This window comes from Pseudorasbora parva, chromosome 25, assembly GCF_024679245.1.
Source record: "Pseudorasbora parva isolate DD20220531a chromosome 25, ASM2467924v1, whole genome shotgun sequence".
Lineage (NCBI taxonomy): Eukaryota > Metazoa > Chordata > Actinopteri > Cypriniformes > Gobionidae > Pseudorasbora > Pseudorasbora parva.
In genome coordinates this window covers 11,668,761-11,696,611 of record NC_090196.1, presented here as the reverse complement: position 1 = coordinate 11,696,611, position 27,851 = coordinate 11,668,761, and the positions used below count along the sequence as shown (strand labels likewise).

Genomic DNA, 27,851 nt, shown 5'->3' with positions numbered 1-27,851 from the left:
CTCACTAGACCTCTTGGAAGGTGAGTTCCCGATTCGGGGTGCTCAGGTATCAGGTGGTAGGCCTCTCTAGGCATCCTTGAACAACTTGATATTAGGTAATAGGCCTCTCTGGGCCTTCTTGAAGACAAGGTTTCCAAGATTAGGCCCTTTCTTTTACCAGTTCTTTGTAAGTAGAACCTATGGTAGTTTAGCCTACATCTGGGGGTTTCCTGCCAAGCAGCCTCAGGTGCTCCCCTCACTAAAGCCTAGTTCAGACTGCACGATTTTCAAACTCGTCGGGTCACTGCTCTTTTCACACTGCATGACTATCTGGTGTATCATTCAGTCACTGCTGTGTTCACACTGCACGATGGTTTGACTCTGTCGTCAAACCATCTTTCACACTGCATGACTGAACAAGAGGAAGAATCACCGACAACTCTCTGTCTATCCGGTGCGCAAACTACGTTTCCCAAACACACGTGCGATGTGACAAGTAAACAACGCGAGATCACATGTGCGTCAGACCGGAGTTCTCGTGCGAGACTTGGAATTGTTATTAAAAATGATAAACTGCACAAAGTTTGCTTCAAATTGTATGTGCACTGATTTGTGGAGAAAAAGAAAAAAGATTATGGCGGAAGAAATTGTTGGAGAGACAGAAGGAGCCAGGATTTTGTTCTGCAAAGACAGTTTGAGGTAAATAAATAATTTTGAAATGTGCTGCTGCTGTGGCTGGATGTGCAAATGTTTGGCCTTTGTTTCTGTTTGATAGAATTGTAAATATATATATTAAAATACTGAAATTCTGCTCTATAACTCCTCCCTGATCCTCCCGCTGCCCTGTATCTCACTCTCTCATTGGCTGTCGGTGTAATTTTCAGTCAGAACGCTGTTCACACAGCAGGAGTTTGAATCGCCGACAGCTCCAGATATTTAGCATGCCAAATATCTCACCGGCATCGGCGACTCGTTCGCGATCCTTTCTGATCGCGTCTTTGATCATTCACACTGCATGATTGTCACTCGCGTGCACAAGCACCTAATTGCCTGTGATCTCAGGCATTTGTCGGCGATTTCACAAAACCTGTCGGCGACTCAAAGTCGGGGCAAAAATCGTGCAGTGTGAACTAGGCATAAGGGTCATTTAAGAGCACACAGCCGCTTGAGTCTGATCAGACCATCCCAAAGCTCCCGTGAGGCCTTCTTAGTGCTTTGTAGATCCTTGGATGGTTGTAAAGCACTATGCTAAGTATTGCTTTCTGGGATACCGTCTCTAAGATTCGGTCTGAGAAGGACTGCCAGTTTTTTTCAGTCCTTCAGTCTGGATGCCTCACCTTAGGCAGTGTCCGAAGGCTCTGTTTCTGAACAGACAGGGTTTGCCAAACCGAAGTGTCCAAAACAAAAGGCACGAGGTCAGGCCTCCCTGGTGGCATTCAGGTGAATATGCTCCCCGGGTAGTGATTTGGTTGGGGTTCCTTCGGATCCCCTGGTCACATTTCTTGAAAGGGACCCCTTCTGTTGAAGTGGTTGGTCCCAGGCCTTTGAGCAGTAGGACCTCATGTGAAGAGCATAAAGATTCCTCTTGAGGCTTATAGCTTGGGCTATGAGCGTAGGGGATGCTGTCTGACAGCCCAGTGTGACCTGAGGGGGAGTGGTTCAAGCATTTCATGCGAACGCAATGCAAGTGAATTTTGACCTTAATCCCAAAACTACGTCTGGAAAATAATGTGAAGCTTGAGCCAAAGACGAACAAATAAGTTCAGAAAAGACTACGGTGACCTTTAAGGGATAATAATCAGGGCTTGACATTAACAGCCTGTATTAGGGGGTGTATCTCAGATGTGGCGTGTGTAATACATTCACTCACACTAGTCACTTTGGTGGTTGAACTTATTATAGTCTCCTCAAAAGCCATCTGTTATAATTGGGTTGTGCTTTATAACCAATCGCATGTGTTTCTATTAGGGCTGTCGATTGATTAAAATATTTAATCGCTATTAATCGCATATTGTCATGAGTTAACTCGTAATTAATTTTTAACATTTAACAGTTCTAAAACATTTTTATCAGTTCTAAATGTACCATAAATTAATATGTTTTTAAGTTTTTAATGCTCTAATCAACATGGGTATTGACAAATATGCATGCTTTAAGCAAATGTATGTTTATTATTGGTGAAACCATACTCAGAGCATGAAGACTAGACATTTATTCAAGGTCACAGATGTTTTTCAAAGAACTAGTTCAAGTCTCTTAAGCCTAAGCTCAAAAATTCAGAATGAGCAGTGATTTCTCTCATTTTAAGAATATAAATAAAGGAAGTTTTTACACTGTCAGTTTAATTCAGAACATGGGGGGCTCAGTTCGTATCAAAAATTGGTAATGTGCAAGCTGTCATGCGGACCTGTGACCGCACCAGTACCACACCATACCTGGAGAAGGTCCATATTCCACCAGTAGGAATATAGTGTGGCCCCTTTAAGAGATGCACGTTCCCTGTTGAACTGCCGGTATTTTGAGTGTGTGTACGCCGAACTGTGCAGCGCTTCACGCGAACAGTGTGTAGAGCACGGATTCGGGAGCACTCTTGTTCAGGAAAGTAACCTGCCTGTTTGTTTTAGCCATTTGTAATGTATTTAGTTGAATAAAACACATGTACTGTAAGCAGTGCAGGTGTCAATTATTTACCTGAGTGATAGTGAACTTCAGTTCATCGCGCTCGGACTGCAGAGAATGTGCTCAGTGAAAACCCACTTTATATTAGGTGGCCTTAACTACTATGTAATAACATTGTAATTAATCATTTGATACAATGCACTTATTGTGTACCTACATGTTTTTACATTGTACTTACATTTAAAAAAATACCTGCATGTAATTACATCTGTAACGGATTTATGTTGTTACATTTGTAAGTACACAGTTGGCACTTCCCTTACACTTAACCCTACCCTTAAACTGACCCACACCTGTCCCTAACTCTACCCATATCCCACCTCAATATCAGCAAAGGTGATGTATTTTTTGATGTAAGTACATAGTACTTAAGACCACCTAATATAAAGTGGGGCCCACTTTTCTTTTGACCTGGAGTCTAATAAAAGTTAAGCAGAAAATATGGCAGCTTATGTAGGCTATAACTGCACGTGTTTCAGAGTAATGTTATTGTTAACCCTTTTCTTTCCCTATTAATGTTTGCTGCATCCTTTATGTCTATGGCTGAACTCATTTTCTCCAACTACGGGCCATGCATCAAACAGAAAATGGGCGCTGCGTTAATCGCGTGTTAATAAAATTTGTGCCGTTAAAATGAATTTGTGTTAAAGGGGGGGGGGGGGGGGGGGTGAAATGCTGTTTCATGCATACTGAGCTTTTTACACTGTTGAAGACTTGGATTCCCATCCTAAACATAGACAAAGTATCAAAAATACTCCTTCCGGTTTCTCACAAGTTTCGGAGAGTTTTTTTCGAGTATGGCTCGGCTTGACGTGAACAGAGCGGAAGGTCCTTGTATGGGCCGTTCAGGCTCTTCTCCCGGTAGGGTGCATGCGCGCGTGACTGGTACGAGAGAAGAAATGCACGCCCATAAATTCCCAGGTGCAGATCCAGTCGTCCCTGAACAATTCTGTCACGCCGCTCTTCACTTTATTCCTATGGGTGAGATCAAGCGACTTCAATGCTTCAGCACAGCATTCCGGGAAGGCAGCGCTGCATTTGAACCGATTTGAAAGCAGAAATGACGGAAAGCTTCACAACATCGCTTCAGTCGCGTCGCAAAGTGGATTTTTATGGTCACTGCTGTCACAGGACTTCACCAAATCATACCAAAGAAGTGTGTTTTTGTCCTGCTTTGGAAGCAGTCGGTGAGTAAAACTGCTTCAAATGTCTATGCTGTTGGCTATCGTCGCGTGAGTAAACATCAGTAAAAGACACGATCGCGTGCTTCGTCATTCAAATGCTCTAACGGTTAGTCCATTGTTGTTCTATGTATAACGTTACACTAGTCTGACGTGCAAAACCGTTTTGCTTGCTACTGCTAATGTTTAGTCGCATACAATAGTCCATAAACCGAATCATGTCCTCATAAACTGCGAGTAAACACATGGATGTCAAGACGGATGTCCTGCTGTTGCTGTTTCTCCTGTTCAATTTATTTCAGCCTCCGAATCTGATTTTGGATGATATCTGTATTAGCTGAGAATCGATAGCCATTGGTTTCTCCAAACTTGAGGACGTCACCGCTTTGTGCGCTCGTCATTCTTTAGCTCCTCCCACACGATACGCCTCCAGGCACTCGTTTTTTTCCGGAAAGACTCGGTACAGCCTATATTTCTTTTATACATATAATAAAACTAAAGACTTTTCGGAGATATGAAGGATGCAATACTACTCTATAGGTACTCAAGATTGACATGAGATTGACTGAAACTGAGTGTCCCCCCCCCCCCCCAACGCGTTAATTTTGACAGCCCTAGTTTCTATTTATGAAAGAGGCGTTCAGATTAGCCCGATTTTTGTTTAGAGTGTGCCCTCACTAAAATCTGCACTCAAAGCAGAGATGAACGTGCGATGTATGCAGGAGATTCATTCATCATACTGTTTTTGTTTTATTTCAGTAGCGAAAATTGAGTGATACACTACAGTGCATTGACATGATATTACTGGCATAAAGTTGGCTTGACGTTTGAGAATCGCAAATTTAGGGACCATCTCTAAAGTTACAAACAACATTGGTATACATGTTTCTAACTTCAATAGCAGTTGAAGAGAATGACTTAAAACCATAAAACTTAATGTAAAGTGTTCATCATGATGCACACCGTTTGGATATTTCTCTGCAAAAAATCCATTAAAACTCTTGCAGAGGTTTGTCAGTGTTGTTGTGCTATTGCGAAAGTTTAAATAAAGCAACATGGTAAAAAGATGAAAACTACTGGATTTTACTTTCAATTCCTTTAACATTCTCCAAGACATTAACATTTATCATAACTCCATGTAGGACGTTTCTGTACATAAATGTAAGCACTGTGTCAGTAGTAATGCAATATTTATAAAATGTACTCTTATACTCTTGATTTACTCAAGTAGCTACTTTTAAAAACAAGTACTTTAGTACTTTTACTTAAGCATACATCTGACTGTAGTACTTTTACTTGCACTTGAGTAAAATTTATCAAGGGGTATCTGTACTTTTACTCAAGTAATGAAGCTGTGTACTCTGTATAACTCAGCCCAAAAAATATGTCATAATTTAGTCATGCTCAAGTTTTTCCAAACCTGTATGAATTTCTTTGTTCTGCTGAAGATAAAGGAAGATTTCTGGAAGAATGTTTGTAACCAAGCAGATCTCGAAACACTTTGACCACCACAGTGGGGGAAAAATACTATTGTAGTCAATAGCTGCCAAGATCTGCTTAGTTACAAACACTCTTCCAGATATCTTCCCTTGTGTGCAGCAGAAGAAGCCTCTCGGTTAGATCTGAGGATCCCTTTTGGTCCTCAGATCTCTCAAGGGTGGCCTGAAACACACAAACAGCTTTTCAGTTTTTCTTCACAGGGCAGCTCTGTAGACATAAGAATCTAATGCCCGAAATGGGCAAAGCCATCTGACATCTGACAGAGAGGACAAGAGAGTATTATGATTGGTCTTACAGTATTAGTAGGAACCTTAGGAATGTAGGGTGAAGGCTTAGGGTGAAGTAAGGCCTTAACCATACCTGGCGCAAATTCCAAGCACGAGGGTGCCACTGACAGTGGTTGAATATCTCATTCTCTTTAGTGAAGATTTCGCAAGCAGAAAGATTGTTTTTAGTGTGTGAAACTTTTCATGAACTTCTTCAAACGGCTCAAAGGGAGCCTCAGAAAAGCCCTGTAGTACAATGGCCAGGTGTGCTCGCACCCTTGTGTGAACCACGAGTCTTAACCTCAAAGTGCGAGGAAGGAAACAAGTACTTAGAGGGTGTCGCCCCAGAGATACACCACCTAAAGAGATTTACGCCACATACACCTTTATTGTGGAGGGGCTAACCCTTCGGGCTAGCTAATGCCTCTGCCGTCTTCCAAGCCCTTATCAATGATGTCCTGAGAGAAATGTAGAACCAATGTGTGTTTGTATATCTCGATGATATCTTATCTCGTTCTATCTCATCTGCTCCTGAACAACCTCTTCGTCAAGCTGGAAAAAAGTGAGTTTCATGTCACTACTGTCTCTTTTTTCGGGTTTCATCCTTTCATGTGGCAGTGTACAGATGGATCCCAGCAAGGTTTGTGCAGTCCTGGAGTGGCCCTGCCCTGATTCATTGAAACAAGTACAACGCTTCCTGGGTTTCGCCAACTTTTATAGGAGGTTTATTCGAGGATTCAGTTCCATTGCAGAACCCCTCACAGCTCTCACCAGGAGGTCTGGCACACCCTTCCAGTTGACTGAGAAGGCTAACCAGTCATTTGAACAACTCAAACAGCTATTTACTTTAACTCCCATTTTGACTCTACCAGATCTTGAGTTACCATTTATTGTCAAGGTGGACGCGTATCAGACGTGGGTGTGGGAGCTGTTCTATCCCAGAGAGCGACTAGGGATAATAAACTCCATCCTTGTGCCTTCTTTTCACGACAGCTGACAGCAGCTAAGAAAAATTATGATATTGGGAATTGGGAGCTTCTGGCGGTTCAGCTGGCACTGGAGGAATGGAGGCACTGATTGGAGGGGACAAAAATCCCAAAAAAACCCATTTCTGATATGGACAGACCACAAGAACCTCACCTACATCCAGGGAGCCAAGAGGTTGAATCCTCGCCAAGTTCGCTGGGCCCTGTTCTTTAACCGCTTTAACTTTGTACTCTCTTACAGACCCGGTTCCAAGAATATAAAGCCTGATGCTCTGTCAAAGCAGTCGGAACCCATTAAACCAAGGCCCAGAGTGCTGGTAGGCATCCAGCAGAACTTGGTGACAGTAGTACAAAAGGCTCTACATCCTCTTTGTGCCAAACACCATCAAGTCCAAAGTACTGCAGTGGGGTCATGCAGCAACTTCATCTGGACATCCAGGAGTCCTTAGAACCCTGAGACAGATTCAATCTAAGTTCTGGTGGCCCAACATAGGAAATTATATCAGGAGCTTTGTTGCTGCATGTTCCACCTGCACCCAGAAAAAGGAGCCTAGAGCCCTCCTTCAAGGTAAACTACATCCCTTTCCTATCCCGAGATGACCTTGGTCCCACATATCCATGGATTTTGTTACTGGCCTTCCCATCTCCCAAGGTAACAGAGTGATTCTCGAAGTAGTCGACAGATTTTCTAAGGCATGTCATCTCATTCCCACCTCTAAAATTCCTACAGCAGGCCAGACGACAGAACTTCTCATGCAACATGTCTTTAGAATTCATGGTTTTCCTCAGGTTATGGTCTCTGATCGGGGTTCCCAGTTTACCTCAAGATTCTGGAAGGCTTTTGGACGTCTAATCGGTTCCACCATCAGCTTGTCGTCAGGGTTTCATCCCCAATCGAATGGTCAGACAGAGAGAGGGAACCAGGAGATTGAAAAGACCCTCAGGTGTCTGGTCTCGCACAACCCGAGCACATGGAGTTCCTAGATGGTCTGGGCGGAATTTGCCCATAACACTCTCCATCACTCATCATTGGGTATGTCTCCATTTGAATGCCAGTTTGAGTTCCCCCATCTGTTTTCTGAACCCGTCCAAGCACAGGTTCCAGCAGCGGCCCAGTTAGCCAAGAGGTGCCGGGGGATCTGGCGGAGAGCTCGGGTAGCCCTGTTAAAGCCGTCCTGGGAACAACAGAAACAGGTCAATCGTTGTAGGCGGATAGGTCCATCATTCCGTCCTGGACAGAAAGTATGGCTTTCAACTAGGAATCTGCCATTGCGCCTCGAGTCACGGAAACCAGGTCCTAAATACATTGGACCTTTCAAGGTTCTCAAGAAAATAAATCCGGTGTCTTATCGACTCCTTTTGCACAGGTCCATCCACATACACCCCACATTCAATGTCTCAGGCCTCAAACCTGTCATCTACTCTCCTTTGTCTCCTGTAGGTAGACTACCTCCAGTTCCTCGGATGGTGGAGGGTCAACAGGTTGACTCTGTGCAGAGATTATTGAATGTGCGCAAAGTACGGGGAGGGGTACAGTATTTGCTTGACTGGCAAGGCTATGGTCCAGAAGAGCGCTCGTGGGTACCAGCTAGAGACATACTGGACCCAGATCTCATCAGGGACTTCCACAGACAGCAGTTGAACAGCACTAAAAGGAACGCCAGGAGCCGTTCATCAAGAGGGGGCTCCTGTAAGCCAGCAATACTTCCTCCGACCACTAGGACCACACTCCCGCCATGATCAGCGGCATCGCTCCCAGTCACAAGGGGGTGCAGGAGGTCTTTTGCCTGCAATCCTCCTCCCAGTTGCCAGGGGAAAACCATTGGCAAGAACTCTCAGTTGTACTTAACAATCACTGTTGATGATACTCACCTATGTTGGGGCCTATTTACGTTTGTCTTCAGTAATTGTTTTTTGTTCAGTCTTGAGCCTACCTACCAGTGTATCCCAGTGCATTCCGTGAGTTTTTTTGTGAGCCATTGTGCTTGTTTTGATTTACTTTTTGTGACCATTAAAAGCTTTGATGCTAGTTTATTTGTTTGTACTTTGTTTTTTGTTTCACTCCTTTCCTTGATATTTTAGTTTTTCTTTTGCACTTGGGTCTCAAAATCCCCAACCTTGAGTAAGGTCACTCAGGAAGCACATCAGCTCTGTGTCCAGGGGACCAGGGTTCTAATCCTGCTAAAGACGAACACTCTATAGTTTCTGCCTCTGTATCATTACAGCTCCACAATCTCGGTTTGCACTCATGGTAACCCCCAACCTGTGAGGGAATCTATCATCAGAGTGACTCGCTGACATGGAGCTCCCAACACTGGGCCTTGGGCCAAAAACCAAGGTTCCATCGCCAAACACACTGCAACCGTCTCATGTAAAATAGGCCATGACGTATAACGCTGGACACTGCTGCCATCAGAACTAACAGTCTCTGAAACTGTTTGACAGTATGTGACCCCTTTCACTGATGAATCAACCCTATATGCAGTTCTGATAGACGAACCTGCATAGTGATCGAATTCCAACTCACACCCAGATACTTAGTTCTGTGGCCGATAAAAATGCTCTTTTTTGAGTTTAGACTCAGCCCCAGCTTTCTCATGAGTGCAGGAATAACATCTCGATTTTGAACCGCCATCTGAGCTGACTGCGCTAAAATTAGCCAGTCATCAATATAATTGTAATGAGGACTCAGGTGGATTGGGATCTATGTGCAGTTTATTGGAAACACACAAACTCACAGTAGTAACAGGCAAAGGTCGGTAGCCAAGAATTAACAGTAGTATCACAGGCAAGGCGTAAATCTTAATCATACCAGGCAAGGGTCAGAGCAGGCAGCAAACAGTCGAATAACCAGAGTCCAGGCAAACACAGGTCAAAATGGCAGGCAGCAAGAATCAGAGTCGATAAACAGGCAGGTTCGTAAACAGGCAGATCAGAAACAACAATGGGTAAACGCTCAGAAATGTCGCCGGGGCAGAACAAGACTTCGCAGTGTGTGTGTGTGTGCTCAGAGAATATATAGGCCAGCTGATGGGGAACAGGTGGATGGTAATCAGTCCCGGCATGTGGGATTATGGGAAATGAAGTCCATGAGTGAGTTAGAACTCTGGTGAGCGCGACCTCTGATGGCCGACGGTGGGATCTGCACCAGCGGTTGTGACAGAGCCCCCCCCCTGCGAGCGGCTCCTGACGCGGGCGCACATCCGACGCCGGGGTCTTCCTCGGGGTCGTGGGGCCGGTTTCTCCGGGTGGGTCCTATGAAAGTCATTGATTAGGTTGGGCCGTACCCCTCCCAATCGACCAGATACTGGATCTGCCGCCCCCCGGCGTCTGGAATCTAGCAACTCCCGCACGGAAAACGCCTCATCGCCATCCACGATCATTGGTGGGGGGCCTGCTTCACTGGACTCTTGCTCCACCCTCGGACCATCAGCCGGTTTCAACAGAGACACATGAAAGGTGGGAGAGATGCGGTAAGTGGCAGGTAATTCTAGACGATATGACACTGAGTTAATCTGTTTGACTATTTTGAATGGACCCACATACCTGGGACTGAGCTTCCTACTTGGTAGCCGTAATCGTAGATCCCGAGTGGATAACCACACCCACTGTCCTGGTGTATAGTCAGGATGAGGACGGCGATGACGATCCGCTTGTTCCTTGACCCTGTTTATTGCTCGTTGGAGATGTACATGAGTTTGGTTCCAGATGGTCTCGCTGCGTTGAATCCAGTCGTTTACTGCAGGAACCTCGGATGGCTCCCCGGACCATGGGAATAGTGGTGGTTGGTATCCTAGAATGCATTGGAATGGTGTTAACTTGGTAGCAGGTTTGAGGATAGAGTTTTGCGCATACTCCGCCCAGGGAAGGAAGCGACTCCAGTCTGTTTGGTTCTGCTGGCAGAACATTCTGAGGAATTTGGATATCTCCTGATTCAGGCGTTCAGTTTATCCATTAGACTGTGGGTGGTAACCAGAGGTGAGGCTTATATTAACATTTAACAATTTGAAGAAAGCTGACCATACCCTTGACGTAAATTGAGGTCCTCGGTCCGAGACAATATCCTCTGGAAGACCATAGTATCTGAATATGTATTGGAGCAGGTGTTCAGCAGTTTCGAAGGCTGTGGGTAACTTAGGCAGAGGGATTAGTCGACATCCTTTGGAAAACCGATCAATCACAGTTAGTATGGTGGTGTTACCTTGAGATGGCGGTAGATCAGTAACGAAGTCGATAGCTATGTGAGACCATGGACGCTGAGGGATGGGTAGTGGTTGTAATAGACCTGCTGGGAGTTGTTTTGGGGTCTTTGCTGCGGCGCATGTGTGGCAAGCATTGACGAAGTCTGCAACATCTGCTTGTAACGAGTCCCACCAGAATCGGTTCCTTATTAGCCTGGTTGTCGTGGTGATTCCCGGGTGACCGGAGCTTTTTGAGGAGTGTATCCATCAAATTACCTTCTCCCTGAGCCCTGGCGGCACAAAGGTACGAACGTTGGGACATGCAGCGGGAGGCGGGTTCTGCTCGTGTGTCTGTGCAATCTCTGACATGATGTCCCATTGAACTGGAGCGACGATGAGGGTGGGTGGGATAATTGGGTCTTGCAAGGTATTCTGTGGAGCGCTGTCAAACTGACGTGACAATGCATCTGCCTTGATGTTCTTAGAACCTGGAATGTAGGTGATAGAGAAGTCAAACCGGGTAAAGAAGAGTGCCCATCTAGCTTGCCTGGGGTTTAGTCTCTTGGCTGAGCGCAAGTACTCGAGGTTGCGATGATCCGTCAGCACCAGGAATGGATGTCTTGCTCCCTCAAGCCAATGACGCCACTCCTCAAAAGCTGCCTTCATGGCTAGAAGTTCGCGATTGCCCACGTCATAGTTTTGCTCCGTTGTAGACAGTTTTCTGGAATAAAAGGCACAGGGGAATAATTTAGGCGGGTTACCTTGCCGTTGTGAGAGAATGGCGCCAATTCCTGTGTTAGAGGCGTCCACCTCCACCACAAAAGGTAGTTGAGGGTCCGGGTGGTGCAGGATGGGTGCTGATGTGAATCTATTCTTCAGGTTACTGAATGCTTGCAAGGCCTCGGCGGACCATCGTAGCTTGTTGCCTCCTCCTCTTGTCATGGAAGTGAGTGGTGCGGCGACTGAACTGTAACCTCTGATAAAGCGCCTGTAGAAGTTGGCGAACCCCAAAAATCTTTGCAGCTCTTTCAGAGTGGTGGGTTGAGGCCATTCCACGACTGCCCGAACCTTTCCTTCATCCATCGCCACTCCCTCTGGGCTAATGACATAACCAAGAAATGTTACTGAGGTTTGGTGGAACTCACATTTCTCTGACTTGGCGTACAGCTGGTGCTTGATGAGGCGCTGCAAGACCGTTCGTACGTGTTGAATGTGTTCTTCCATGGTGTTTGAATAGATGAGGATGTCGTCAATGTATACCACCAGACATTGATGCAATAAGTCTCGAAAGATGTCGTTGACGAATGATTGGAACACCGATGGACTGTTGGACAGGCCGAAGGGCATGACTAGGTATTCATAGTGCCCATTACTAGTGGAGAATGCAGTTTTCCATTTGTCACCCTCCCGGATGCGAATGAGGTTATAGGCAGACCGAAGGTCCAACTTGGTAAATACTTTGGCAGATCGAAGTTGTTCTAAGGCAGCGGGCACCAGTGGCAGAGGATATCTGAACTTGACCGTTATATCGTTAAGCCCACGGGAGTCAATGCAAGGACGAAGGCCTCCATCCTTCTTCCCCACGAAGAAGAATCCCGCAGCAGCAGGTGAGGTAGATGATCGGATGAACCCCTTGGCCAGCTCCTCTTGAATGTATGTTTTCATTGCTAGATCCTCCGGTTCGGACAGAGGAAAGATGCGACCCCTAGGCGGAGTGGTACCAGGTAGCAGTTCGATGGCGCAATCGGTGTTGCGATGAGGAGGTAGTTGTGAGGCTTTGGTCTTGCTGAAGGCTTCTAAGAGGTCCGCGTATGCCGAAGGAATACCTGGTGTGGAGTCCGTGGTGTGGTGCATGCTGGTAGATCGAATGGGTAGAAGCCTGACAGAACGGATGCAGCGGGAGTGACATGAAGGACCCCATTGGGTGATCTGCTTATCCTGCCAGGAGATCTGCGGGTTGTGGTCTTGTAGCCAGGGGAAGCCCAGAATGATCGGGTTGTGTGGAGACTGAATGACGTAGAACTGGATGGATTCAGTATGTAGAGCACCCACTTGTAAGTGAAGTTCGGTGGTGGTGAACTGTACTTGTCCGGTCCCCAGGGGGCGCCCATCTAGTGCTGCCACTGCCAGAGGAAAGTTGCATGGGTTTAGCGGCATTTCATGTTGACGAACCAGACCTTCATCAATGAAGTTGCCTGCAGCTCCAGAGTCTATTAATGCCTGGGTTGTAATTACTTTAGACTGGTAGGTTACTGTGACTGGTAAATCTAGGCAGTTGTGGTGAGAAACAGTGGAAATGAGCAAACTCACCCGGCGGGGCTGTGGTTGCGATGGTCGGGTCGGGCACTCGGCTCTGCGATGTCCGGAAAGACCACAGTAGAGGCACAGATGATTTCGGATGCGGCGCTCTCGTTCCTCAGAAGAGATGTGTGTGCGACCGATTTGCATGGGTTCATCACTGCTGTCGAGGGGCTGAGAGAACATTGGGTTGCCACCACTTCGTGGTCCTCGGCGAGAGCGGATGAGGTTGTCAATGCGAATCGCCAGTTCGATGAATTGATCCAAGCTCTTGTCCTCATCGCGGCATGCGAGTTCTGACTGCAGTTCCTCATTGAGGGCTTGGCGAAATAGGGTTTTCAAGGTGTCCTCTACCCACACGGTTTGTGCTGCTAGGGTGCGGAAAGTGAGCACAAATTCTGCTGCCGTACATCTCCCTTGCCGGAGGGCGAGCAGCTGTTCGCCTGCGCTTCGTCCTCCCTCAGCATGGTCGAAAACTATGCGTAGGCGTTGAATGAAGTTGGCATATGTAGTGCTCTCGCGGGTTCGTTCGTCCCAGACTGCTGTTGCCCAGTCAAGTGCTTTCCCAGTGAGCAGTGAACAGATTAGTGAAATCTTACCAGAGTCTGTGAAGTACAGGGTTGGTTGTTGGGCCAGAAAGATGGAGCACTGCATTAAAAATCCCTTGCATTTGGCCGGGGTGCCGTCAAACTTTTCAGGGAACGCCAGACGTGGGCTGCTCATTGCCGTTGTAACGGGTGCGGTTGGTGGCTCTTGGCGTGGTAATGGTGCATCGGCCGTTGCTGGTGTAAGATGGAGGCTCTGCACGGCCTTAACCAGTTCCTCCGTCATGCTGGTCAATCGTGTGAGTTGCTGGTGATGCATCATTAGCTGGCTGGCTTGTGCGGAGAGCTCTTGTGTGAAGCGAGAGAAGTCTGCTGGATCTGTGTTTGGCGAAGTCTTCTGTAATGAGGACTCAGGTGGATTGGGATCCATGTGCAGTTTATTGGAAACACACAAACTCACAGTAGTAACAGGCAAAGGTCGGTAGCCAAGAATTAACAGTAGTATCACAGGCAAGGCGTAAATCTTAATCATACCAGGCAAGGGTCAGGGCAGGCAGCAAACAGTCGAATAACCAGAGTCCAGGCAAACACAGGTCAAAATGGCAGGCAGCAAGAATCAGAGTCGATAAACAGGCAGGTTCGTAAACAGGCAGATCAGAAACAACAATGGGTAAACGCTCAGAAATGTCGCCGGGGCAGAACAAGACTTTGCAGTGTGTGTGTGTGTGCTCAGAGAATATATAGGCCAGCTGATGGGGAACAGGTGGATGGTAATCAGTCCCGGCATGTGGGATTATGGGAAATTAAGTCCATGAGTGAGTTAGTACTCTGGTGAGCGCGACCTCTGATGGCCGACGGTGGGATCTTCACCAGCGGTTGTGACAATAATTGACAATGCGGATACCCTGTTATTGATACCTGATATTGATATTCTTCTCCCCCGAAAGCGAACCTCAGGAACTTCATGTGCTGCAGAAAAATGAATAAATGGAAATGTGTCTTTTAGATCTATTGAGACAAACCAGACCTCAGATCTGATCTTTGACACAATCTGTTTGAGTCTAAACATCTTGAACTTGATCTTTGCTACATTGCTATTGAGAACGTGGAGATCTAAAATGGGACGCAACCGTCCATCCTTCTTTGGCATGATGAAGTACTGGCTGTAAAACCCTGACTCCCTGGTGAGAGGAGGGACCCTCTCTATAGCCTCCTTTCGCAGAAGAGTCTGTACTTCTTGAGTCATAACCAAATCCTGCTCGGGCCCACCACTGTGGACAAAACCCAGTTGAAACTAGGTGGACAACATCTAAACTGAATGGCGTACCCTCTTTTTATAGTCTGAAGGACCCACTGAGATATATTTGGAAGATTCTCCCACTCAACTAGAAAATCTACAGGGTCGCTTAGATGCAGCCTTCTTAAAGATAATGATGGTCCTCAGATCTGTCTTACCCTTTGAATATTGCCCCTTGCACTCAGTGTGAGGAGCTGGTACTCGGCTTCTGATGGTCCTGGCACCGTTTGCTTTTGTTGCCTCCTGAAACCTGTCGGTTAACGTGTTGACAGCATCACCAAAAAGGCCCTCAGGAGACAGGGGGGTGTCCAGCTGAAAGCTGTTATCTTTCTCCTTTATATCCGTAAGATTCAGCCATAAATGCCTCTCCGTGGACTGCCATAGAACAGCCTGATCTGCCATAGAATGACTGATCCTTTGTGGCTCGGAGAGCAAAATCAGCTGAAGATCAGACCTCGCTGCTTTTTACAGACGGGCACTCCTGAGTTTCTCATGGCCAGTCTGCTCAACCGCTCTGCTCAACACCTCCACAAGCTCCACACTGGCAGGGAAATGAAGTGGCGAGTCTTCAATTCTTCAACAATATCCAGCTCCTCAAAACTGGATAACTACTGTATCGATGCCTCGCCCAGGGTGGAAGAAACAGCAGAGCGGGCTTCCAAACCCTGGATGGTGGCACTAGATCTAACAGGTAAGAGCAAAGATAAGGCAGAGCCCGTCTCTAACCCCTCTTTTAGATCCATTTGCGATCCCCACGACTAAAGCCACTGATCTGCCTCGGCAGCAGTGGGATTCGAGCCACGGGGAACGCGTGCAATGTAGGCATGTGCCGGTACCAATTTTTTATATTGAGATTAATTGCTTAAGCTTTTATCACGGTATACGTAATTATCATGATATTAAAATAAGTTGCAAAAAAGTAATAACAAAAATAACTAAATGTTTAAATACAGTAATACAATGTTTAAATACATAAGTTATACAATACAAAATACAAAAATATATAAAAGTAATATTTTCAGACAGATTAAAGTGCAAAAGAATTAGGCTATAAAGAACAACAGGTAACATAACAATAAGGTCTCATTATTTAATTCATTAACTAAGATTGAGCAATAGCTACATATGTTACAGAAAGTATTATGTTTTTGTTAATGTTAATTAAGAAATACAACTGATTATTGTTGGTTTTATCTTAGGTCCATTAAATATTGTTTCTAAAGCAGGGTTTTTCCAACATTTAATTTTTTTCCCCGCCAAAGCCTTATTTGATGAGTTATTGACTCTCTCTGTCAATAACATTATTCATTACTCGCACTCTCTCTGTCTTCAAAACCATCACCAAAATCAACTGAACTGACAAAATGGTAAAAGGTCGGAAGACTGACTCCATATTCCACGTGGCGCGTTCACACAATATTTTCATTGAATTACTGATGGATGTGAATTGTGCTCAAAAAATGCACCTCTTTTGACAGACGTTTTGCACACACAGCTGACATAAACCATACTTTCAAATAAATGGAAAAATATCCATATGAAGTGTTTTCTTTGATCAATCTTTTGCGTTGTTTTAACAGTCTGGGTTCACATATAACGCATCCACTTTTGTCCGATTCGCGAACTAATGAATTGAACCAATTCATTTTAATGAACTGATTTGTCCAACACTGAACTCACAAATCGGTGTGTAATCATTTACTCACAACACCTCTAAAATGAGAACGCAAGTGTGCTTCCCCCTTTAAACAAGAAGGGTTAGTAAGAATTAGTCTTAATAATCCACAGTATTTTCATGTATTTATTTTGAGTTTTTATATTGATAATGTGTAGTAAATTACCAAAAAAACAAACAAACAAAAAAAAATTGTTTAGACTAGAATAAGGTGAATCCAGAACAACGCAAGTTTTTGATAGCCAATAATTTTATTATGGTAGAGAATTAGACTATTTGTTATTACATTTTTAATGCTACTTTTTAATAATTGTGGCCAAAATTATGAATCAGTAAACCATGCAGACTGTGTAAAACCGAGGAACTAAATAAACAAACATCAAGACATCATACATAGAGATATCAAAATTAGATGAGCAAAAAAAAAAAAAAAAAAAAAAAAATTGCATTTATTTTACAATTATTTTCAGTATTGGGTTCACAGATCACACGGGAAGGTACTTTTACTGTTTATGTGTGTGCGCGCATAATGTGTGTGGATGACCATGTCTGGTCAGCCACCACCGAAGACCATTTCTGACCCAGGAAAAACCCTGTAAAGTATTTTTTTTTGTTTGGTAATAATGTATTAACTTGTTATCTAATGAATTTTACTGAACAAATAATCAGAATATTTCTAATTATTAGGGCATATAGTCCAGATTAAAATATACAAATGTTTAAGTTTGAATATTATAGCCTTTTAAGTCTTTAAGTATTAAGTATTTGGTTCTGTGATGAACAACATTGAGATTACAAAAATGAATGGCTGTTTGGAACATTTTAAAAAAGCTCACTAGTGCAGTTGGATTTGCAGGGTTTCCGGGGTAAGCGCTGCATTCTGCAGTTCCATCAGCGCCCTCTGCTGTCAGAAAGTGAGTGTGCAATTAATTCAGGTCTCCACTCGTTCAGCCATGTGCAAATGCACATTGGGCTTTTTTTTTTTACATCTGAGCACGTGCCTTTGATGCAGAATTCAGCGGTGTTAAGCATTTTATATGATTGATGGGCTAAGTATTCTTAAAGGACAACTCCGGTGAATTTTTAAGTTTATCTTGAAGAAAAAAGCCAAATAGTCCAGTTGGGAAGAACGTTGTGTGTATGAAGAGGCTCTGTTCATCGGCTCGTCAGTTCTCAGTATCGAACGTGTCCGAAAGAAATGGTTTTAGATTCTATACGGCTGATCCGAGAACCGCTGCACGTTCAGTTACATGCGCATGCGCAGTATCAGCTACTCGTGAGTTAATCAGCTCTTTCGGCAAAACATGTCTCAATTCAGTGACCGGTTGGAGTTACAACATATGATTCAAGACATTAGTATATTTCTATTCGGAGGGACTGTCACTCATGTCAGAAAGTGAGCAACTAAAGTAACTTGTGTTTAGCACTGATTTGAGATGCGAACCGTTCAGAATAAATCAGTCTGATTTAGTCTCACTGCTCTTGATTGAATAGCTTTTGTAAGTTTAATAAGGATATATATATTTTTTATTTAAACACTTAAATATGCCATTATTTTACATTTGATTACTTTATTCCATTCCTCTACCTAAAAACTAATGTTAGACCTACCTGAAAAACCTGAAAAGCATTGTTTATTTTATTCTCATCTTTGCTCAACAGTATTTATTTGTGCTGCTGCTTGTATTTAAGTTATTTGTTCTTATTTTCTTTATTTTCATTTGACAGTAGTCCTTTTCCCCTGAACATAGCAAATACCGAACTGTACTGAAATGTGAACCTAAAACCGTGATACAAAGCGAACCGTGAGCAATCTGTACAGTTACACCTCTAGTGCAACTTATGCGAGGGGGTGCCAGAGAATTTTGAAAAATTTCAAAGGGTGCCATGACTGAAAAAAGGTTGGGAAACACTAGAATAGACAACAGCTCCACTATACAGGTATCTGCAGCAATTTTTGGTAAACAGTACAGCATAGTGTGCATTGATTATCACATCCACCGCATTTACAGTGTCATTTTAAAATGGAGAGTGACGGAGGTACAACATTGTAATGTTATGCTCTTGTATTTAGCTCTGAGATATAGGTTAAAATAGAGAAATCCAATGCAAAGAGGCCAATTAGTCATTTTGTGGCCGGAAAGTAATATAAATTATAAATTATAAATTATAATGCCATTACCCACAAAGTGAGTTTAGACATGGTCAAAAACTAGATTTCTTTAAATAAGACATTTTTAAATATTATGTGTCTGTTAAGAGGCACAAAGACACCGTTTACGTTTATGCCCCCATAGCTGTCGTTTTAGCTGAGTGGGGGCTCTGGGCATTAAAGGTGCCCTAGAATTAAAAATTGAATTAACCTTGCCATAGTGAAATAATACGAGTTCAGTACATGGACAACTCATACTGTGAGTCTCAAACACCATTGCCTCCTCCTTCATATGTAAATCTCATGCATGAAAAACACCACGTAAATATAAGTGATTCTCAATATAACACAAACCGTGATGCAATCATTGGGGATAATTTATATTTATATCTGTCCAAACATGTTCATTGGCAGGCGGAACTGACGGAGCCGAATCATCGGGACTGCAGATAAACAAGACACTCGAGGATTGCAAAAACGGCAGCTCTCATGGACACACGTCATGTTCCAGGCTGTGCAGAGGACTTGAGGACTTTTCTACCCTTCCCACAGATAAAAAATATCAACAGTCATGGTTGATGTTTATAATCGGATACCACAACAATTGAATTCAAGATCGTTCGTTTGTTCCGCCCATTTCAAGCAAGCTTCGCTCAGCATCTAAAACTGAAGAAAGTGGCAATTACATCTGTATTCCTGCAAGCAGTAAGTAGCAATTGTATCTACTTATTGACTGTTTAAACAATTTCTGATTAAATTGAAAGTTTCTTAGAGAGACATCATTGTCTAGATAACGCAAGATGCTAGTACAGTAACAATAGGAAACACCAAGTACCATACAAAACCTTTTGTAAATAAGATTAATTAATTATGTGACTTTAACGCGTTAATTAATTACGCAAAAAAAAAAAAAAATATATATATATATATATATATATATATATATATATATATTTGCACCACGGAACGTTTTTAAATTAATGAGTTTCGACGGACCGATTATACTGGAACACCAACTAACGCTCCGGAGACACGACAACAACAAACCATGAGTGAACATGAACGAAGAAGCTGATGAGAGCGCTTTGCTTGGCCCCGTGGATGGGAAATTTTGTTTTAAAAAACGAAAGAATGGAAGCGTCGTCAAGAGCATGGTTGTGTGCAAGCTATACAACAAGGAATTTGCGTATCACCGCAGCACATCAAGCCTCAAATATCACAAATATGCTTTTGCTACACTTTTGCTACGTCTGCTGGGCTGAAATAAATAAACATTTTTTAAATAAACATTTAATCAACATATTTTGTTGATTAAGCTTATGTATTCAGTCATTATTCAATGGTATACTAAAAATCCATGTGAAAAATTACTTCTCATTGTTCTCAGGTCAAATATTTATATGCAATTAAAATGCGATTAATTTCGATTAATTAATTACAAAGCCTCAAATTAATTAGATTAATTTTTTTAATCGAGTCCCGGCCCTAAAAAATATACATATTTATATTTTGAGAACTAATGGGTCCTGCACACTGTGCGATTTTTCAAAATCCTTTGCGAATGTCCCTTGTCAGACTGTACGAACATGATCGCCATGTCACACTGTATGATCTCGCTAAAAACGGACGCGCGCAAGAAAACTCACCCGGAGTTCATATCATCAATGAATGACGCGTTCGGTGATGGTGAGCTGCATTACACGCGGGACTGAAATGCTGGCTACAAAGAAATCTCTAGCTCTCGTTTTGGTCATAGTTTGTCTTGAAAAAGGAAGATATTTGACTGTCGTCGTAGGAGAAGTCACACTGCAGGATTGTGTGCCAAATCTTCTGACACTGCCAGAATTTCGTCTGAGGTAAAATTTGATCGCAGCGCTCATTAATCGGCTGCCGGTGAACATGTCAAACTAACGACCAAAGACGTCAGATTTTAGACTAGGATCTGAGGAATCTTTTAGGATTTGCTAAATTTGTCCCAGACGGCCAAATCGTGGCCAAAATCGCACAGTGTGCACCCGGCTTAAGTATGTTTTTGCATGCTTGTATTTCAGAGTACATCACAGTCACTGGGTAGCCTACATTGTGACTAACGTTATATAAACATGCAATATCGTTGACGAAAAAAGACGAGTCTAAAACCACTGGTTTTGTCTGAGGGAAGGAAGAGCGTTCTTGCTTGCAGTTGCCAGATTTCAGTTCCCCAATCAGTTTTAAATTCCCCAATCAGAGCTTTTCTGTGAAAATAACATGTATACTATCCAGTGTTTTACCTAAACATGTCCAATCTGGCAATCATGCACACAAGCTCCATTTGAAATGTTCTGCTTAAAGTGTCATTCAGTCGGTTTGTGTTCTGTCAGGATGGTCAGGACTCACGACCCGCTTTACTGAACAACTGAACTGCTGTGTGCTGTGAGCTGCTGAAATAAGCCAATCAGAGCAGAGCTCAACATTAATATTAATGACTCTTCCAAATAAGGCAAAAACAGAGCATTACATCCTAGGGACAATTTATATGCTTGTAAATGGACCTGTAAAACTATATCTGGACAATTGTTGCCCTTAAATTAGCCACATACCCTCTATGTAGCTATCAGAGAACAATTTAACGTATTGTTTCAACTCATTCTTGTCACGCCCTCACAATCACAGTCACTGCCACTCCCACTTGTTCCCCATCACCATCATTCTGAACACCTGGGTACCATCATCAGTCACCACTATATAAACCCGGCTCACCTTAACTCCCATTGTCTGGTCTCGCACCGAAACCATCATTGACTACCTGTCCCACCTAGAAGCCTTCATCTGTATTCCCTCTTCATCATCATCATCATCATCATCATCATCATCATCATCATCTTCATCTTCACCTTCACCTTCATCGTCCTTCGTCTGAGTGTCACCATCCCATTAAGTATCACCTGTGTCTGGAACCTCTGTTAATAAACCTTGCACTTGCACTAATCCCTCTGTGTCCTCGTCTGTGTCTGACAGAAGACCAGACCATATGCAGAGCTCTTCGGACACTTCACCACGCTGGTTCATGCAGTACGGTCTTCACTGGTTCACGACACTCCCTCCACCGCTACCCATGTTAGCGTATCAGCCCAAGCGGCACCCGCTACTTCGTCAGCTGCCTGCGTAAGTCCCATGACTCGACCGGCGACCTACAGCAGTGCGGCGGAGGATTGCAGTGGGTTTCTCTTGCAATGTTCCCTGTATATGGAAGCGAATTCCCATCTGTTCCACAGCGAGAGAGGCCACGTGGCATTTATCATCTAAATACTCTCAGGCCGAGCCCTACAGTGGGCACAGTCATTTGGTCTGTGTATTTGGTCAACAAACTACTGGTATTTGGTCAACAAACTGCCGAATTATCTGTCCATGATCAGCTGTGAGAACCATCCAGTTACCTCCTTTAACGGCAAACCTTACTAAGATGCCAGTATTTGTTAGTAATTCCCACTCATCTGTTGCAGCACAAGCCCTCATCGACTCCGGGTCGGCGGGAAAATTCATCAGTCAGCAAACCCTTGAAAAGCTAACCACCCAACGTCAAACTTGTCCCGTCGACCTCAGAATCCACCACCATTCAGGGAAAACCGCTGGGCCGAGGTCGTGTCCGCCATTTCTTCCCCACACTTACACTACGCATTGGTCATCTGCATGAGGAAACCATCACGTTCATGGTGCTGGAGGAGCCAACCGTGGACGTCATCTTGGGACGCCCCTGGCTCATCTTGCACCAGCCGCATATCCACTGGTCCACCGGAGAGATCCTGCAATGGGGTGAGAACTGCTTTGATCGTTGTATTCATCGTCCTCGCCGAAAAGGTCCACCATCATCGTCAGTTCCTTCATCATTACCTGTCCAGTCCACCTCAGTAGAGAGTCCCGAAACTCAAGTCAACGTGGCCATTCCCCCAGCTTACCGTGAGTTCCAGGATGTCTTCAGTAAGCGGTTGGCTACCAAACTACCACCCCATCGGCCATGGGACTGCGCCATCGACCTCCTGCCTGAGGCTACTCTACCCAAGGGCCACGTCTATCCCCTGTCCATCCCGAAACAGAAGGCCATGGAGGAGTTTGTGCTTTTTCTTCGTGGCCAAGAAGGACGGAGGCTTGCGGCCGTGTATCGACTACCGTTACCTTAATTCTCAGACTGTCAAGTTCAGTTATCCTCTTCCTCTGGTCCCATCTGCGCTGGATGTGCCTACAGAAGTGCCTACAACCTCATTCGCAAGGGAGACAAGTGAAAGACAGCTTTCATCACTCCCTCAGGTCACTATGAATATCGGGTGATGCCGTATGGGCTGTCCAACTCACCCTCCGTCTTACAAAATTACATGAATGAGGTATTTCATGAATTCTTAAACAAGTTTGTCATTGTCTATATCGACGATATCCTCATCTATTCTAGTGACCTGAGGGAGCATGAGGAGCATGTCCGTCAAGTCCTGCAAAAGCACAGAGACCATCACCTTTATTCGCCAACTTCTACCGCCGCTTCATAAAGAATTACAGCCTGCTCAGCTCATCACTCACCTCTCTGCTCCAGAACCGGCCTAAGTCTCTGTCCTGGACTCCATCGGCCACGGAGGCCTTCCACCAGCTGAAGAACGCCTTCCAGGCCGCTACGATCCTGGTCTACCCCAATCCTCATCTTCCGTTTATTGTCGAAGTGGACGCCTCATCGACCGGGGTCGGAGCGGTTCTGTCTCAGCGGCAGAGGACACCCTCACGACTCCATCCCTGCGCCTTCTTCTCCCAGAAGTTATCCCCGACGGAGCAGGACTACAACTTCAGGAACCGGGAGCTCCTGGCGATCAAGCTCGTCCTGGAGGAATGGAGACACTGCCTGGAGGGAGCAGAAAACCCATTTGAAGTCATCACCGACCATCGAAACCTTGAGTACCTTCGAGATGTCAAACGGCTGAATCATCGTCAGGCCCGCTGGGCCCTCTTCTTCACCATATTCAATTTTAAGGTGACGTACCGTCCAGGGATCCAGAACAACCCGGCGGGATGCCCTCTCTCGTCTTCACCAAGCCGACCCTGAGCCAGAGCACCTTGAAACCATCCTCACTCCAGCCATGGTCGTCAGCCCGATTTAGTGGGCGCTCCACGAGCAGATCCAGCAGGAGACCGCCCAACAGCCTGCTCCGCCGGGAGGTCCAGAAGGACGCCTCTACGTCTCGCCTCACCATCGCCTGCCCCTTCTGGACTTGGCTCATTCTTCACCGGGCTCTGGACACCCAGGCAGGAGAAGGACCCTCTCGCTCCTTCACCACCGTTACTGGTGGCCAGCCATGCCTCGGGACGTCTCCCGATTTGTCAAGGGATGTTCAGTCTGCGCCATTGCCAACACCCCTAGGCGACTCCCCGAGGGCAAGCTGGTCCCTCTTCCGATCCCCGAGCGACCCTGGAGCTATCTGGGGATCGACTTCATGACCGACCTACCATCATCCCAAGGTTTCACCTGTATCCTAGTTGTTGTCGACCGATTTTCTAAATCCTGCAAACTCATCCCCTTCAAAGGCTTACCTACCGCGTTGGAAACCACGGAGGCACTCTTCACCCAAGTCTTCCGACATTTTGGGCTTCCGGAAAACATTGTTTCTGATCGAGGACCCCAATTCATCTCTAGAGTGTGGACAGCCTTATTCCATCTCCTAGGGGTATCCGTCAGCCTCTCGTCAGGTTATCATCCTCAAACCAATGGCCAGACTGAACGGAAGATCCAGGAGATCGGGAAATTCCTGAGGGTATACTGCCACCAGAATCAGGAGAGCTGGAGCCAGTATCTGCCCTGGGCCGAATATGCCCAGAATTCGCTCCAGCAGTCCAGGATCTACCTGACAGTAGACAGGCAGCTGAACAAAGTCACCAACAGCCTTCATCTTCCACCCACCTACAAAATTTCACCATCATTTCACGTGTCATTACTCAAGCCCTTCACTGAACCTGTCCCTTCTTCACCCACTGATCCTGGTGATGGTGCCGTACCCCCTTCTCCTACCATCGACGAGGACCCATCAATCTACCGTGAGAGCCATCCTCGACTTGCGGCGATGGGGTTCCCGGATGGAATACCTGGTGGATTGGGAGGCCTACAGTCCTGAGGAGCGAAGCTGGATCTCCAGGAACGATGTGCTGGACCCCAATCTTCTCACTCAGTTTCACCAAGACCACCCTGACCGACCCGGTCCTCGGGGCCATGGTAAACCCCGTTGCCGCCCGTCCCACCATCATTCTGAACACCTGGGCACCATCACCAGTCACCACTATATAAACCCAACTCACCTTCACTCCCATTGTCTGGTCTCGCACCAAACCCATCATTGACTACCTGTCCCGCCTAGAAGCCTTCATCTGTATTCCCTCTTCGTCTTCACCTTCATCGTCCTACGTCTGAGTGTCACCATCCCATTAAGTATCACCTGTGTCTGAAACCTCTGTTAATAAACCTTGCTCTTGCACTAATCCCTCTGTGTCCTTGTCTGTGTCTGACAATTCTAGGGCACCTTTAACTGTAATAGCTCCATGTTGCAAGCACCAATCCAGTTCATTTTTCTTATTCTTTCTATAGACTGTACTCACAAAGGTATAACGATCAAGATTAACTTAAAAATTCCCCGGAGTTGTCCTTTCAGTGTATTATAAAAAATGTAATAATTGTTAATAAATTATTATTTACGATATTTTTTATTATTTTGAGGTGCCCCGATAACAATATCGTCCACATTCATTATGGTGATATATCGCATTACCGATATATTGCATGTATCCCCACCCGATATGTAGCTTGGGCAGGGATGAATACACTTTCTGAAATGCTGTTTGCTTGCCATTGTGTGCACCACTCGTGTCAGTATAAGTGTACAATTTTGTGTGTGTGTGTGGTGATAATTCGTTAGTATTATTTCAACTAGAACAGACAAAATCACAGAACCGACAGAACAACTTGAGGGTGAGGAAATGATGACAGAATTTTCCTTTTTTGGTGAACTATCCCTTAAACAAATAAATAAGCTAGTTAATCCAATAATTAAGAATCCCTCACACAATCTCACAGGCTGACGACAGGATGCTATGACTATAATAATAATAGATTTTATTTATAACGCACTTTTCATTCCGAAGAATCACAAAGTGCAACAATGGAAAAAAAAAAGAAAAGAAAAGAAAGATTAACAAGTAAAAATATAGAATAATACAAACAATCAACCAACACATAACAGTTAAAAACTAAGGTCCATTCCATGTTTTACATTTCTCCCAGCGCTAGTGGCTCTGTTGCTACATATTGCATATTCGGCAGTGTCCTGATGATGTCGTCGAGGCATGACAGCTGAAGACCAGATGGAGGGGATCGCCGCAGCACAATGCAGGAGGTAAACCAAGTTCTCAGGCCTCTGAGAAGGCCACAATGCAAGACGGAACAGCGACACAGCCCAAGGGAACATCCCTTGACAGCCCAAGCCCGAGGGAGACCACCAGCAAGCAGCCGCAGCGAGCAACACAAAACGTCCTTCAAAGCCTTCGGAAGCAACCACAACAATCCAAACAAAAACAACAGAGAAGCGATGGAAAACGGCAAACAACGAACGTCTTCTCAGCAGCCGCCAGCAATCACAACAGTCCCAACTGCAGCCCTGACCATTTGACTAGTCACAGCCACAAGAAAACAAAACAAAATCTAAATCTAACTGTACATTAACATGATTTGTGGGTGGAGAAGAGGCGAACAGGCAACGCCAGCGTCCTCTCCCCCACGCTGCTAGGCAACATATAAGATCATGGATATAAGATATAAGACTATGGATCATAACTAACTGGTAAAATTCATAAATCTACTGTATGCAGAATACTCTGAGTGGTTTTACTAGCCTCTTATATATGTAAATGTATTACTTTACTTATTTAAATTAGTGATGTCAATCAATACAAAAAAAAAAATTAAATACAATGCAACAATGCAATTAAATGCAATTTTCTGCAACTATTTGAGATTAATCACACCTAACATTAAAGTTTTTAATATATTTTATATTGTAATATGTTCACACTAAATCTCTAAAATAATGTAACAACCTGAGAGTAACAACATAAAAACTGTATTTTTAAAATATTTGTTTAATGGCATCATTTTACTAAGTGCTATAAATGAAGGCCAGTATCACTGATACCAGTACTGATACTGATGACTCTATTATTTTTTTTTCTGTTTTAGCTATTAATTATAGCCATTCAACATTACAATTTAACCGAAAGCTATCAATGTTAACATTTAATAGGCTTAAAAATATATAACTTTTATTTTAAGTGAATTCATGTAAACCTATTGTAATAAATATCAAATTTTGCTCAGCACTTTTTTTCTATCCTGTGGGGATGTGAAAATAAGGGCTAAATTGAGTTCCCCATGAGGAAACAAGTTAATAAATCATACAGAATGAGTTCACACTGTAATGAATGACAGCATGATCATATACAGTACTGTTGTGTAGCCAAAAGATGGCAGAAAATAATGAATCCTGCGTAATTGTGTTAACATTTTTGAATGCCTTAAACATAAAAACATTTATTAAAAAATAAAATGTTCATTTTGACAGCCCTAATTTAAAAATTGTATTTATTTATTTATTTATTAACTTTAATGAGTATTTATTAATTGTATTTCCTGTTATTGTGTTTATATTTATACAAATTAAGTAATATTGAAAGGCTGGAATACCAACAGAGAATAAAGCCTTAGGTTTCACCTAATTATTGAATGTAATTTAAAATATTTTACAAACATTTACTGGCATATTAGTGACCTTCAGGCCTTTATAGTGAAAAAAGGTAAGGTGTCCAAAACACAACATATGTTGACTTGGGAGTGAGCCCTGAGGCACACCCCAAAACCTCATCCAAACAATCTATCTGTTATGTGGAAAATAACCCCAAAATCTAAGCTCATCACACTCACCTTCACCCCTTGTCTTAATTGTGCTTGCGTAGTACCACAGCAAATATAGCAACAGTGTTTGGACTCACTCCTCCAAACTTACACCTCTGTTACATTTCCTTCAACCCTCATTCATCTCCTTATTCAGTGCATGGG

The 27,851-nt window shown here is 44.2% G+C and overlaps 1 protein-coding gene across 1 annotated transcript in view; it reads right to left on the bottom strand.

The window, feature by feature from the left end:
- Positions 1-27,851, bottom strand: part of prr33 (proline rich 33) — a 46,785-nt gene that overhangs the window by 10,820 nt on the left and 8,114 nt on the right. The window lies entirely within an intron of this gene.